Below are 16,531 nucleotides of genomic sequence, written 5' to 3'. Positions count from 1 at the left end.
TGATGAAGAGGATTCTTTACTACAAAAAGCTAAAACACTGAGGAGAGTACGCTTAGATTTAACAGGCAGAACTCTCTAGGACACTGATATTGTTAGATGAGTGAACCAAAAATAGGACTGGAAGAGCTGACGCACACAAATGCTGAGGTCAGAATGAAAGCTGTTTTATCTGAAGATGGCATAAAGCTGAAGGAACTGAGACTTCACCTCCGGCAGTTTTTTTGAAGCTGTGGTTGCTGCCTTATGTTGCTGTAGCTGTTATTTTTTCATTTTCAGGTTGCTGTTTGTGGTGTTCTATGGAAAAAAGAGTTCAGCCTCTAGATGTGCACGTAATCCAGAAGAATTGTTCTCATGTACTTTCTTACGTAACACCTCTGTATTTAATCTCCCCAAAGAATGAACTGTTCGGTCTAAGACCACAGATACATTTTGCTAGGATTTTTTAGATAAATGCATTGTATTGGAGAGTGAATTCTAAATTTTACCTCTTTTCATCATGGTAACTTTCTTAATAGTAGATTTTTCTGGAAAGCAGTAGCATTTCAGGGGATGAGAAGAACTTTGGGCAATATGATACAGTGCCTTTGAGATCCTTTTAAACAAACCCTATGTTAATTGCAGTGTTGAAATGAGAATTTTCTTTGGAAGGCTTTCTACCCTTTTGAAGAGTAATATTTTTAGGCTATGTTTTGGACTGTTGTGAATGGATAGTGGTGGGGTTGATAAGGCTGCAGTTCTTGCTTCTATACACATAGGAATAGTGAGATACAGAAACCATAATTTGCTCAGACAGATAGCACTTCTATTTAGTGTTTTGTATCTGTTGGTATAAACTATCTGCAGGTTGTCTAGTAGCCGTTTTATTGGGCTGTTTTTGAGGTTATTTCAGAGAGGAAATCTCTTTGGGGGGGGGCAGGGGTGGGGGGGAATTATCAGTCTTTCCATTTTTGCATGTGGGAAATATGATGGAATGTTCTTGGTAAAGATACAAACGGCCAGCAACTAGAAGGAATAAGATAGGCAGGAAGCAAAGTTCTTTTAAGGTAAGAAAGGAGAAGGAAAAATAAAATGAACAAATTCATGAAGCTGGACTTTACACTTGAAAATGTTTAAAGTCAATAGCCTAGATGAATTGAGAGGAAAGATTGGCAGCGAGCAACAGGTTATTTTTCTGGACATCATTTGTTCAGATCTCTTAGGCCTTATTAAATTTAAACAAAGAGAATGTATTCTCTCTTTAGCAGGTTAAAAAAAAACAACTATAAACCTGAATTTGTTTTATCAATAGTATTGTGAATGAACACCTGGGATGCTATTAAATTCATAGGTAACCTCAGTTCTGTCTCTTTCATTCACCAAGTAATGAATTACTTTCATTTAAGATTAGAAGTCTTGCTGCAGAGGGAAAACCAGCTTTGATACCACCATGAAAAGGCACTTCTATACCTAAAGATGAGCTGTCTATAAATAGATAGCAGTGATGTTACTGCAGTTGAGGAAACTTCATTCCATTAAAAACATCAGTAAGCCAAAGTAAGGCTTAATAATTAATGAACATGATTTAAGCCCATTTTAAACTGATGACAATTTGTAATGGCCCTGTAATATTTATAAGAAACTCTTACCTCCCGTAATTCTAATGAATGAATTTTCCTGACCCTTACTGAAAGTTACGCCTGTAAAATAGGATTTCAGCTTACTACTAAAGGGTCTTTCATTCAGAACCACAATTTCCTTACATTATTTTCGTAATGTCCTCAGGTTCTGTAGACTTTCCTGTTTTGTTTGACTTACTGTATTTCTTTTAAGTTACTGTTAGCTAACACCTGACTAATTTAGAGGGTCTAAAAATCCCATACACAAAATTCATTTGGCTTAATGAATAATAATATAATAATATGATGAAAAAGAATGAATGTTATATTCATGTTTTTCACTCAGAAAGTCTAGATTGTATCAAAAGAACGTGCAAAGTGACAAAACGATTCACAGAAGACTTTTGTTCTGTGGCAGATAGCAAAATTTTCTAACTATCCTTGCTTTTAAGGCCACAGTATTAGGGGCTTTAACAGAATCCAGGTGTAAATGAGTTTGATTGTAGTCCTACATGCTGTAACATCTCTCTGTGGTTTAGACTGTTTGGCAGAGACGGTTTATTACTTTCAGAGATAGTAGAGTCAGTGTGGCTATATGAAGAACACAGGGGTGCTTAGAGCTCCTGCCCTGTTCTGACATGGAGTTAACGTTAGGTCTGGGAAGTGCTCCTAGCTCTTACAGTGTAGATCTAGCCACACCAGAATTAACAGAAATTGGTTGTCTTACTTCAATAAATTATTTTCCATTAAAAAGCTCCACACTGGATAGTAGAAAGATCATGTGGATAAAATTTCAAAATAGATTCAGTCCACCATGTTCAACATATTTTGTGAGTGCTGGTATATGTTAAAAGTCTAGCGTGAGCTGGATGAGGCATGGGATGGGAATTTTTGAGGCATCCATTTACTGGGATGGTAATTAGCTCCTGACATTTGTCTTTGCTTCCAGCTCGTTTCCAGGCTATGTGTATTCCTTGAGGAGCCATGATGGAGAAACAAAGTAGTGTTACTGATATGTAAGTACATGGTGCCCGTTCTTGTCACAGGGCATCCTGAGGCATGCCAGTCTTCCTGTTTTTTCCAACCCTGCCTCTCCTGTTAACAGATTGATTATGCGAGTGCCAGGTTCCCCAGCTAACAACTTAGGATCTTTACAGATTCACTGAAGAAAAAGCAGTTTGTTGTTATTTCATACTGAATAAGGATCTGTGTGTGATGGATAGGGAGTGTTCTGAATATCTGATGCTCTAGACTATATAGATGCTTAAATCAGAGCTGTGTGCTAGCCAGTTCCAGCCATTAGGGACCTGTAGTGAATGCCTGCTTCTGAAGGCAGGTGTGCAGTTAAGAAAGTGGTTATGTTTTTATAATCATTATACTCATTCAGGAGGAGACCTGAGTTCTCAGCCACTGTTATTCTGAGACTATTCATGCTCAGAGTTCTTGCAGCCCAGGAATATTCCAATGTATTTCAATGGCTATTGTACATCCAAGGTTGGTCCCTTTATCTGAAATGAGACTATTAAAAAAATGCAGGGTGATGGGGCTGTTTTTGCATCATAATTTGTAATTCCAGTGCTCTTAATGTATTTTAACTGATAACCAGGTTACACAAATGCAGTCCCTGTCCTGTTTTGAGGATAAGAATCTAGGGTCCATATTTCTGGGGGGACTGGAAACATCTGATTTCATTCGTCTTGACTTTAAAGAATATCTGGGGTGAAGCTTACTGTATTAGAAACTAAGTCCATTACATCAGTGAAGACAAGGGACTTTAAGGTTCAATCCATGAGCTGTCTGTCTTCTCTGCTGACTTTCAGCCTATCTTACAAGCATGTCCTCAGAGCTGGATATTAAGCAACTTGGAAGAACTTCATGATAATCTTAGGAAAAGGTAGCAAAGCATTTTGAAGTCTGGAAATCACCTAGTGAAATTTCATAATGAAATATTTCTAAAATTTTTGGCTAAAGGAAGCTTTCAGTAATTCCTCTTAAACATTACAGTCTGTATTGGGGTAATTGCTTCTGGGAGGTTAATTGTTAAGAACCTTGAACTGAATTGAAAATTGGTGATATGGGAGATTTAAGCAAGGAAATGGAAAACACTGGTCAGGAAGATAGGAATCGTAAGTTGAGCTGTGCAAAACGTTCACAAAATGGGAAACAGCATAGGACTCCATCGGATATTGTTACAGTCTTGAAATACAGCCCAGGTTTGCTTTTAATCAATAACCAGACAAATTCAGCACATCTTTTAAATGAAAGAAAGCTGGTCAACATTTGCAAAAGTGCTAGTCACTGTGGGCTTGAGTGTTAGACATGATCTAAAGTTTTTTAAAGAGAAAAAAACAAAACAAAACAGGAAGCAAAGCAACTGGAGGATAAAGTTCAAAGAGTCCAAACCAACTGAGACCAAAACAGAAGCAAATGTCTGCATAAACCTCAACAATATGAAACTGTGTTGTTTTTAATGGTTTCATTCTTAGCAGATGTTTGAGATGAGCTGACCTTTTGCCAGGAATGTCATTATCACCTATTGTATTATACAGCTAATACCAGGCATTTGTCAATTTCTTTTTGCACACTTTTCAGACTATATTTTAGATGTTGCAATATCTGATTTCTTCAGTCTGTTTCCATTTTCCATTGTAACTGAGTATATAGAAATGCCATCAATAAATAATTTGTGAGTTTGGGAGGGATAGAGATTTCTTATTAAATTCATTAAAATTAAATTATTCCGAAATAGTCTAAAAATTGGTTCTAAAAATTTCCAGGTTAAATATTTCAAGAAGCAAAACTTAACTATAGATAAGGAATTTTTCTGGTCTTTTTTTTTTTTTTTTTTTTTTTGACAGAAAATAGGAATGTTGTGAGACTTAGTATTATGTCCAGCTCACAGTGTACAGAAAATCTCAGAGTTGAGGCTATTTAAGGACTTAATCCTTTACCAAAATCTTTTTTTTTTTTTTTTTTTACTAATGTTTCTAGCAATTGTTGGATTAAAATTTAAGGCCTAAATTCCATTTTTAAAGCAGGTTTTCCTTAAGATTTGTTAGAAAACTAAGATTTGTGATAGGAACTGATTTAGAGAATCACCTGAGTGGTTGGAGCCTGCTTTCAAACTGTTTTGAAAGTGTTTTGCTTATAGAAGAAGTAATCTTAAGTTGTTTTTTGTTTTTATTTTCTTTAAAAAAGAAAGGAGAAAAAAAAAGGGGTGTGTGTGTGTTGGGGGACCTGCTCCCCCAAACAAACAAACAAAACACCTTTTTAGATTTCAAGGAAGTAACTTCCCGAATGAATCATGGTCTGCTTTTAAAAAATCAAGGCTCTGGTTCCATAATGTCATGAAAATTATTCTATAGATGCTAGAGTCAAAGGTTGAATTCTTGCTCTTGTCATCTTTAGCATTGCCTTCTACATCACTGTGAAGAAAATGAGCAAATGGATATAACACAGGCTATGAAGGGCCTGTGCTGCAGATTTTTTCTGGAAATATTCAAAACTCCGCTGGACACAGTCCTGGACAACCTGCTCTAGCTGACTGTACTTGAGCAGAGAGGTTGGACTAGATGGCCTCTAGAGGTCCCTTCCAACCTAAATGATCCCATGGTTCTTAATTAGCCTTATCCCAGAGTCTTAAATTTGCTTTTCATATTCCTTTGATGTGTCAGTACAAATTAAAACACTGCCTGGAATCACGAAAAGAGAGCGTTAACAACATATTAAGAGAAACAAAAGCTAAGCAGTCTTCGAATGAATGTGTTATGTTAGAAACAGAGGAGTATTAAAAGATGATTTGGCTCCCTTACCTTACCTTGTTAATGCAAAACTAGGGGAGGGAATGAGGTGTTACAAGTGTGATACCAGTAAATTCTACTGGTGATTTGTATTATAAATCTTCTGCTATAAATCACAGGGTACTTGTGCCAATAATTCTATCTAAGGCATGCAGTATATACTGAAAACATTAGTCATGGTAACAGGGCACTCTAATACTGACAATAAGTAATTCATCCATGACTCTAAGAGAATGTATGAGAAATATTTTAATTATTTTGGTATAGATTGTGAGAATTGAGTTTGAATTTCTATTTTTGTATTAAAACCCCAAAGTACTAAGCTAGTTGAAGCTCTATCAATGAGACAAAGGTTTCTCACGCTTTTCTTGTTGTAGCTGAAAGCAGTATGAGCAAAAGATGCTAGATTCTGGTATTGGAGATCTGGATATTCAGTTCCTGCAGGTAGTTAATACACCTAAAATATGATTACATTCAAGCAAGATATGTCACTCCTCATCTTCCACAGTCCTTACCTGGGCAGCTTCTGAAGTACGCAGCTCCCGAAGTACATCTTATTCTATTCTTAGTTCTGTGCAGATCTAAAACTATGTTTTATATAAAGGGTAGGTACTTAGTAGATATATGGATCCCAAGTTCCTCAAGATACATTTGAGAGTAGTTCTATAGCTGAGTATGAACAGAAACTGTTGACGATAATCAGAGCTGAGTGTTAGCAAGAAACAAAAAGTTTGAATAGCTGGAAGAACATGCAAAAGAAGAAAGCTGAGGTAGACATTACCGCAAATTTTTCATCTATGAAACTAAAATTTTCTTCAACTTTTTTTTTTTTAATAAGCATTTAAATTTGTGTTAATTATTAAAAGCTGCAGATTCAACTGGTAAGCTAGAAGCAGATTTAACATATTTCCAAAAAAAAAAACACACATGCATTTCAGCACTCTGGACAGGGATTTGATTCTGACTCCATGGATGTACATTGGCAGAACACTGTAGTATCAGGTTCAGGCCCTCTTGCATGTAAAGATGACTACATTTATCATTTGATGCTACCAAAGACAAGAAGATTCCAGACATCGTTTTCGTGACAGAAATGAGAAATTTTCTTAAGTGTTACTAAATAATTTCAGCTTCTTCTCAGGGCTGCCTACATCACTGTGTATGTGATGGTTAGATTGTGCTAGCTGTCTTGTAGAAGCTAGCTAGGACGAACTATGTGAATATGGAAAAATTATAGCTGTAAATTACCCTGGAGTCTGGGTCAAGTGCTTGATAATGCACAGAAACACAAAGCGTAGCTCTAAACTGTTGAGTAGGTTTACTTTCTAAACTTAGAAGAATAATATTTGGAAATGTTTCATGCCACTAAAGTTGTTCTTTAGTATGCTCATGACAGAAGGGAGGAGGAAGTGGGAGGGAGAGAGGTAAGAATGATGTGGAGCATGAGCTTTTAAGAGTGATTCAGGAAGTCTCTGCTCTTTGATAGATTTTTGGCTGTGACCTACACCCAAAAGAAAAAAAGAGAAGAGGTGGTGGTGGTGAGGAAATGCTAAAAACTCTCAAAGGACAAAAAGGGAAATTGCAAGGGGAAGTATTTTGGTTGGTTTCTTCTGGTAACGGGCCTGAAATCAGTAGGAGTTTTTCTGTTAATTTCTGTGAGAGTGGGACTATGTCCTAAAGGACTCCTACTAGCACGTTTTAAAACATTTGTGTTGAATGGTAAAAACAAGATATAATACTCTACAAATAGTAACTGTCGACTCAGAAGAAGGAATATATCCTAGCGAGACATCTCATACCATGTGTGAAGCTGCCTATTTCTGGCAATTTTGTCATCACACTCAGACAAATGGTGGTAATAGCCAAATGTAAGAATAATGACTAATACAAAATCTAAAGTGAGCATCCTCTACTTCTTCCATATGGCTATGAACAGGATTAGATTCTTTCCAGAAATCTCCAAACTACGTTAAAATTTCTGTGAGTTATGGTGAAGTACAAAATGTTGAGTTGTACTATACAAAAAAAAACAAAAACAAAAAAAAAAAACTGCTAAAAGCTTATGTAGAGAATTACATTTCTTTCATTTAAAAAAAATTAACCTAATTAGGTGAAATCTAATCAAATCTAATTAGGTGAAATAAATGAGTAGTGCAAAGCTTTGATTAATTTTTAATCTAAAATATATGAATTGAAGAATTTTTGAGAATTGGGGTTCTGTAGAATTTCATGGTACAGGAAGAAGTCACAGCTTCAATGATTGACATGCTGATAAAATTTAAGCCAACTGCACAAGAGAGATAGATAGGGTGCAAGTTCCTTAATTTAAAGGAACTTCTTTCTTTGAAATCTCATTTTTATTGCACTCATAGAAAGCACATGTGATCTGTGAAGTCCCACAGAAGTGATAGGCAGCTGCGAGGATATCAGACAATACCATCATTGCATGCTCTGTGCATATATACACTTCATTAGGAACTGCACAGGTCAATGTCACCATGCAGATCTTTGGTCACACGTAGTACATCCATTTTTGTATTTTACAGCAGGATTGTCAAGGTGAGGCAGATCTGAAGTACAGGGCTAAGGAAGAAGGACCTTGTGCAATTACGTACAGTTTCTTATCCTGGAATCAATGGAGGGCTTAAAAATACTAATCTGTTGATCTGAAAACAACGTGCAGCACTAAGTAGTTTTACCAGTGTAGTAATTTAATTTCAGGAAATGGTTTTAATGGCTGTGGAGTAACTAGTAAAGAGTAGTTGCTTAAGTTTTTTTTTCTTTTTTTTCTTCTTTTAAACTCTAAGATTACATGTTGGCACTTTTGCAAGAATTGTTTAGGTAACATGCTGTCAAATATCTGTAGTACATCATAAAGGCTTATAGCGGAAAATGTTAAATTGGAATTTATTTTTGACTGGCACTGAGGTGTTTTGTTGTAAGAGAATGTCAGGCAAATAGAAGGAAAGGTCAAAGGGAGATCTTTCTTTTTAATAGGTAAAGAAAAGTAAATATCTTAGTAAATCTTAATAGACTTACTGAACTCTCTGATGTTTCTGAAGTTAAGCCATTCTAGGAAAGCCCTAAGGATATAGCATTTTTATGGTTTTCAGTAGCAGTCCTCACAGCTGCTAATCACGTAGTTTGTATGTTATCTGAATCTGCTGATATTATCCCACGAGCATTTACTACAGACTCTTAGATAAGAGATGTAGAAGTGCATAGGCTAACCCAGGGGTCAGAGAAGACACTTTCACCTTTTATCTCCCAGCCCTTGTACATAAACTAATACCTAGTCTTACTGTCTTGGTGACAATGCTAGCGTGTGTGTGATCTTTGCTAGTATTGTACTAGTAGAGAACAGCACTAGGAGAAATAGGTATAGAAAAAAATTGCCATGTAAATGTGTTCCACTGCACGTCAATTAAAAGAACACAGTCATCAATGAGGAGGTAAGAGCTCTGTGCACTGGCTGTTCTCACTCACTGAGAAACAGTGTTCCTTTGGGCCCATGTGCCTGAGGCCTTAGTTCTTGTGACCTAAATTTTGCACTTTATCCTTCAGATTCTTAGACTTGCAGCTATATGTTCCTTTGTGACCTTGCTTGCGTCCTTTTTGCACTCTAGTACCCCCTTAATCTTCAGTGAAATTGTTCATAACATGCAACAGTTGCCTGCCTTTCCCATACAAAAAGCAACATGTACAATGATCCTCAGTGTCAGTAGTCTAACCTTAAATCAAAACTGAATAATTATTCAGGTTAATATGGTTACGTATATGTCATTTTACTTGGAAAATTCACTTTGTCATGCATACAACCTTAAATAATACAGACTTTTTATTTTGTCCAGTCGAGGAAGCACTGCTTCTAGGCATGGTAGGGGTACCTCTCAGGTTGGCAAAGAAAGACACCTTAAGGGCACAATATAATTAGGCTATAAAGATTTCTAGGGAAGTATGTAACCTGTTCGATAGCAGCTGCAGTATCTCTTTGAGTTATGCTGCACAAAGCAGCCTGAAATAAAATTATTTTCATTTGTATGTTCTCTAGAGAATTTCTTAGATGAAGAATTAAAAGTAGTGAAAAATCCCTTCTCTAGGTGCAGTAACAAAACTTGCCTGTCGTAACTGCTCACTCTCATTTCCTTGGATCAAACCACTTTTATGAACTTATATATATAAATGGGATACTCAAATTGGCCTGATTTAAGAGACACAAAGGAGTAGTTTGGACTTCCCCAAGTGAAGGGCACATTTAACTGAGAAACAAAAGGAAGTTTGTAGTTACAAAGGTGTGTGAGAATAGCTGTTCCCAGTGTGATCTGATGAGTCAGATAGGTAGCTTCCAGTTTAACTGGTGAAGACACTAAAGTGTCTCTTCACCTTTCTAGGTGAAGACCAATATGTTTTGCAGAGTTTCAGAGATGTTCTAACTTGTTTGCGTTTTACCCTTATCATTGGTGCTTTCTTTTTGGAAGTTTTTCTGTGAACCATTACTAGCTAGAAAAGTATAAGGAAAAAATGAAACCGAGCACCTTTATATTATGCTTTAGCTAACTTTAAAACTTTCTGTACTCAGTATGTCTCAACTCCATTTTAAAGTAATCGTGAATAATTCCAGCCCTGTTATGATCTATTTAATTTTTTAATGTTGAAAGCATGTGATTGTCTATAAATTAAGTTTATAGGATATTTGTAGCTTTAGAGGGCATGTTTCGCTTCAGTATTCTATCTCTATAAAATACAAATAAAAGTACGCTACTGTAAATCTCTTAAAATATAAAAATAAAAGATTGTTATAAACTTTATTAGGGATATAAGAAAGTAATTTAAAATTGTTCTCTGGAGATGTATATTTTCCAATCTATCGAAAATTTGTAGAAGTACCTAGAGAGAAGGACGTGCATGAGAATAAAGAGATGAGGGCTCCTTTTGTAACAGGAGGCCACAACAGCTGGCTAAAGGAAATTAATTACCTCATTTCATCCATGAGGAGGAGAAATATTCATCCTTATTTTGCTGATAAAAAAGAAGAAATAGAGATGACATTCTACCAAATAGGTGGGAACAGAGGAAGAAACAGTAGTAAAGTTAGCATGGTACAGAGACCTGAGTTTAGTTGGAAGATGAGAACAGCCATGGTCCTAATGTTGTAGTTGTCCTGGTGCTTTACCTCATTTATTAGGCTTGCCAGGTTTTGGCAAAATGCACATACTATGGCTACACGCTGTGTGCAGTTGGGCTGGTACTGTGCTGCACTGTTCACACTGATCTCTAGTTCACAGTGTGGAAACGATCTGCTTGCCAGACAGTTCATCTGGTCAAGCAGGGAACTGAAGTGCTCTGCTAGTCTTTACTCATCCTGTTAAATAAAGTATCTGGAATATGTAGATTGCATAGTAACAAAGCAAATTGTTATACATTAGGTTGCCCATTAGAGAGAAATGAGTATGTCACATTTTTCAGATGTTTGGCTGTATGAATGAATGAATTGTGCTTGTCCAAAGGAATGTCCAAATGGTGTCTTTCCAAGATATGATTTGTAAGCTGGTAGAATGCAGGATGAGCTACAAGAAGAAAGCATTTTAATTTGTGTAAGTAAATGTCTAAATCTAGAACTTTTCAGGCAGAAAGAAAGGGAATAAATATAGGATATTAATTACATCAATTCATAAATACCAGCCACTGTTTTTGTATTCATGTCTCTTTTTCTCTTACATCTCCTTTTATAACATTGTGGGTACAGCTTCTTTGGTGTATAAATAGTTGTAAACTTTATAACCATTTAAGTTTAATCTTAGTGCTCAGAGCTCCTGTTTAAATAACTGGCAAACCAGTCAAGATTCAGACAAAGGTGTTATCATCTCTAAAGAGCTAAGCAAGACCTGTTGAACTAGCAAAATAAAATTAGAAGAAGAAAAAAGGAAAAAAAGGTTTCACATTTTATCTAATTCTAATCTCTATCAGCCTCAGGAGTTCAGAATTCTGCTATACCATGTTAGTGTTCTTCCAGCAGAAAGTTCTAGTATTCTGGTATATGGAAACCAATACTTCCAGTTCCAGTTTGTTCTTGAGTAAGAAGATTAATTTATATGCTGATTAATTTTCTGGGCTGGTTGTCTTCCTCTGCCTTTGTCGTATGTATCACTTATTAGTAATCTATTTTCTTTAACCTTTGTACACCAGTTCTTATCGTATGTGAATTCATTTGTTTGTTTTATACCCTTCATTTGTAATGCTACCCAATATTTATGTTCTGTGATGGAACACAATCCTGAAAGGTGCCTGATTGCTCCTAATTTTTGCTGTTATGATTGCTGAGCACTTCAGCAGAACCTTCCCTCAGCTCTCCTGAGGGACTGAGTGAAAAGAGTAAGGAAGGCTAGCAGGTTACATTGCATGCCAGGAATCGACATGTTGCTTAGTTTTCTTGTTTCTACATGACAGAAAATTCTCCAAGTACTTTTCTTATGATAAGTGAACATACTCATCATAGCTTACTTATGCCTGTTAAGTCTTTGTGTGAAATACTTCATGAGGAAGTATGTAAATATTTTGACGGGTTGTGCCTTTATTTTCGGAGTGCATTGCAGATGACACATGAATGTATCAGGATGAAGCTGTGGCAGCAGAGGCATGTAAGAGATTGTTAATGTTTGAAAAATTATTTTTTTCCTTAATGGAGCCTGCATAGCAAATGTTTTTATTTTTTTCAAGAAAAAAAGTAAAAACACCATTACTCAAATGGACTAGAGTAGAGGAGCGCATGCCTAGCATGAGCATATTAAGGCTAACAGGACCATGGTAGAGATATTTTTTTATTTTTTAAAGAAGTTATTTATAACATGAGGAGAGGCATACACGGTAACAACTTGTTTTCAAATCTGAAGGGACGGTCTGTGCTTTTGTTTCTCCTTCTGGGCAGCGGATGTGTTTTGCTTAAATCACGAAGGATGACAAATATGAGAAACATGCTGAGGGAGAAAGGTATGTATGGGACTGCATACTTTTTAACTAAGTTTCTTACAAAGGCAAACACAATTTAGTCACATTAAATGTTTTTGTAAATGTAAAGCAGTATACAAAGACATGTAAGTGGCAAAGTAGCAGGTAGTAAGCACATGTGAGCGTGTTTAAAGATTTTACATGTCCACAAGTCAGGTCTCATGCAATTGATTACAAAAACTATAAAGGAACTGAAAGCTAGCTTCATTATAATGATAGATATTAGCTATGAAATCTTGGAACTTTAAGTGGAAGTTCAATATATTGCAATGCAATGTTTGCTCAGAGTTGCATGTCTAGTAACTAGGGAAATCATTCCTGAAGAGGAAGTTAGATCCTTTCTTGTCCGTCAGTTGTAGATTCAGATTTACCGTGTTACATTTTGTTGCACGAGCTATGAACGCTTAACCCAGAGAAGCATCGTGAAATCCTTAGATTTTTTTTTAATGTATATTTCTCTTAACGTTGGCATTAGAACTTTCAAGTATAGGAAACGTCTCAGTTCTCGTGTTTAGCTGGCCTGCTGTTTAAAAATTTGAAGCTTATTTTTAATGTCATTATATCTACAGTTGACTTCATATCTTTGATTCACACCAAGGGGTAGGGGAACAGAACAAAACTACAGTGCTACCAAATCTTTTTGTATACATACTTTTTTTTTTTTTTTGTGATAATATAATCATCCCAATACCTTTTTGGGTCTGGAATGAATTGATTTAACTTTTAAGTTAATGCAGCTTGTAATTTGCTAGACTTCGGGTTATTTTTGTAACTTCCTTCTGAACCCTTCTCAGTTTGTCAGAAACCCTTCTGAATCATGGAGAAATGAATCAGTAGAAGTCTCACTAATGGCAGATGTTGCCATTAAATCATTTCCCTACTCCTACTTGATGTTTCCTAGATTTTACGTCCAAGGTCCATGTTAGCCCACTGATAGGAGTGCAGTGAGAATGTGTTTATTTCAGTTGTATTGTTTACATTATTCTTGAACTTCTTGTTAGTATTTTTTCCTCCCATCTCTTAGACTTGGAAAAGGAGTAGGCCATTCAAATAAAACATGCTTAGTAACTTAGGAGAACACTTAAACATGTGCTTAGTTTTCTGTAGACAAAAAAAAGATTTGTACATACCATCAAACTCCATGCCTAAATATTTTTCTGAATACATCATAACTGCCAGGCTGAATTTTCAGATCAACTGGTTAGTATTTCTTCATAATATTTGCATTGTGATATAGCAGTGAATTATTAATAAGGAAATTAAGTAAAAATTACAGTAATTCAATTCCCCTCCATCCCATCCCCCAAACAGTCATATGAATCTTACAATACCATTTTGAGTTGTCTGCATTTAAAACCTTGTCCTTGTTTAACTTTCTTACATACAGGAAGCGTTAGCTGTCTGGCAAAATTTTACTTCAGAAGCAGCAAACAGCATTTGTCTCTGCAGCAGACAGTATGTGACGCTTCATCTAAAATTCTTTTCATATACTATCAGGCAAATTCGCACACCGTATTATTCAGCATGACCTCAGTGAAGCTTCTTTACGTTAGTTCTCAAATTTTGTTGTAGCCTTTTTGTTGTGTTTGCATATGCATCTGTAAAATAACACATGCTCATAAATGTTTTTCTCTATTTTGAGAAATAATACAGGAATGCTTTTTTTTGCAGAGGTCTGATTTCTTCACTGATATTTGAATACTTAAGGGTATTCAAAACTCTTTAATTTAGTCCATCCTGGCCTAAGGAAAAGACTTGCTACTGTTGTGGTCTCTTCTCTATCTAGAACTGCATCAGCTGTTCTGGAAATTGTATGTTTTTTTTGTGTTTTTTTTTTTTTTTAAATTTGCTTAGAATACTGTGTGAACTTCAGCTCTTATTTTTACTGAATAGAGGAACAGAATGAGGTTGTAAGCAAAATTTGACACTGTGAGAGCTCTGTGTGCAGCTTCAGCCAGTGGAGAAGGCCAGGATTTTCTGCTTTAAACAAACAAACAAAAAAAAAGGTATTAGAAAAAATAATCCCCCAACCTAAATCCTGATGTGTAAGAAAGAAATACTGAAGTATTTCATGTCATGCATCCTCATTATGAACACAGAGGTGTCTTTTGCAAAATGTCAGAGGTTTACAATTGTATCACACCAGAGAAATAACAAATGTCTTTATTACAAGGCTTTATTAGTGTGTAATAAGGAAATCATTGTTTTTTCCCCCTCCCATTAAATCACCTTGTTTACCTTTTCTTTCTTTTGCAGCTTTTTGTTCCTTTTATCAGTTACATCTGTACTGCATTCAGCTACTTGACCTATTGATCAGCTTTGCTTAGTGCTTAATAACCTCTAATAAACTTTCTTTCATGTTCTAAGTTTCTCAGCTGCAACACCTTTTTTTTTAATGTTTATTTGAAATGGGTGAATATGTGATGATTTCTCTTTCAATGGGATCCTTTATGTAGACAATTCATTATCTCCTTTGAAAAAAATTACTATTTTTTATCAGAAAATGTAAATTTGCTACACTGAAGGCATCTTTTTCACAGTGAATTTACTCTTTATAGACCACTTTCTTTCCCCCTTTTTTCCCTTGTACCAAACATGTTCTGGAATTAGATGCAAAGGAAGAAAAATAATAGCATGCTTTCTAAGTATAATTTAAGATGCATGGAAGATGCATGATCTTGGCAAAATGAATCAGACTGTGAATAAACAATTTTTTTCTTTTTGTAATGAGCATCTATTTCAGCTCTTCATGGTTTAGGAGACAGTTTTCCCTTTCTTTTGAAGATGCCAAGCAAGCACCCTGAAGTTCATACATATTCAAATTAGATGCTTTTAAATTATTTTCATTTTATTATAGAAGTGATTACTTTGTGTTTTTATTATTTTATAATGTACTATTTTTGAATTTCTTTGCAACATTCATTTAAAAAAATGAGGCAATGAGTGATTTGAACGATATGTAGAAAATACTTCAGTGAGCCAATTTTTTTTTTTTTTAATGTAAGCTGAAGTTTCCCGTGTGGAAACAGAAGCTTTTTGGTTTTCCACGGCCGTTGTTGCAAAATATATGTGGTGTGCGTATGTGTGTGTATTTCTGGGATAGACTAAGTAATGCTGAAATGCTACTGTAGGGCACAAATAAATAGGAATGTGCTTATGGTGACTGAAATGAGTAAAAATACAAAAAGCTAAAGGAACTATTAGTAATTGCCTATATGAGGATCGTATAAACAGCAAAAAAAGCTAGGTGGCAGTCTTTTCTCTGTTGTTTCGCAGCTGTTTTATTCAATTCTGGGTTAAGCTAGAGGTTATATACACTAATTAATCATTCTGTTGAAATATTTCTAGTAATTAGAGAATTCTCCATTGTGTTTGGAGTTTCTTACATAGCAATACTAATGATTAAAAATGTCAATTTTATATTTGTCTAGTTCAATGTTCCAGTTACTAGTGCTTGTTAGAAGAGATTGAAGAACTTCCTTTTATTATATTACTAATCCCCACGTAGCTATTTAACACATTAGATCAAATCACCTCTTAACCTTTTCTTTTCTAAGATAGATTTAAATCGTGGAACTATTCTCTAAGGTGTGTTTACCAGTCTTCTAATCAGTCTTGTGGCTCTCTTCCAAACCTCTTTTCATTCCTCAGCATCTTTCTTTTATTGGAATACTATGACAGGACATGATCTTTTTGGCTGTATTCCTGTAGCTGTCATCAGATATTAGCTTTCACCTCTTATTCAGAGTTCCATTTTGGGCATCTTTGGCTCTTATTAGTAGCTCTTTTAATCACAGCTTTATATTGTGGTTTGTGTTATTAATAAATGAGTACTCAGAACTTTTTCAATTGTTGCATCCCCTGATAATTACCTGATTTAAATTCTCCAGTTGTATCAGTTTTTTTTTTTCTTGAATCTGATTAACCTAATACCAATATTGCTCTTTATTGGTCCTCCTTATTAACTGTTTCACAAAGCTTTGCTTTATCTTTGAGCCTTGTTGCTCCTGATTGTTTCTTTTAATTTTCCCAAGTCATCAGCAGAAATATTCAAGAACACACAGATGAGAATCGATTTTTGCATATACATACCTATTTAACAGCAATTCTACTTGAAGATTTGAGACATAT

General features: G+C 35.4%; 1 long non-coding RNA gene across 8 annotated transcripts in view; it reads left to right on the top strand.

The window, feature by feature from the left end:
* LOC126913325 (uncharacterized) overlaps positions 1–16,531 on the top strand; it is a 204,964-nt gene that overhangs the window by 75,332 nt on the left and 113,101 nt on the right. The window contains exon 1 of one of the 8 annotated variants that reach the window (XR_007708372.1): positions 2,557–2,611. The exons of the other annotated variants lie outside the window; for them this stretch is intronic. This is a non-coding gene — a long non-coding RNA (uncharacterized LOC126913325). Of the gene's footprint in view, positions 1–2,556; positions 2,612–16,531 lie in introns of those variants that run through there. 8 annotated transcript variants of the gene reach the window in all.

This window comes from Cygnus atratus, chromosome 5, assembly GCF_013377495.2.
Source record: "Cygnus atratus isolate AKBS03 ecotype Queensland, Australia chromosome 5, CAtr_DNAZoo_HiC_assembly, whole genome shotgun sequence".
Taxonomy (NCBI): Eukaryota; Metazoa; Chordata; class Aves; order Anseriformes; family Anatidae; genus Cygnus; species Cygnus atratus.
The sequence above is the reverse complement of the archived record's forward strand: the minus strand, read 5'-3'. Positions and strand labels throughout refer to the sequence as shown.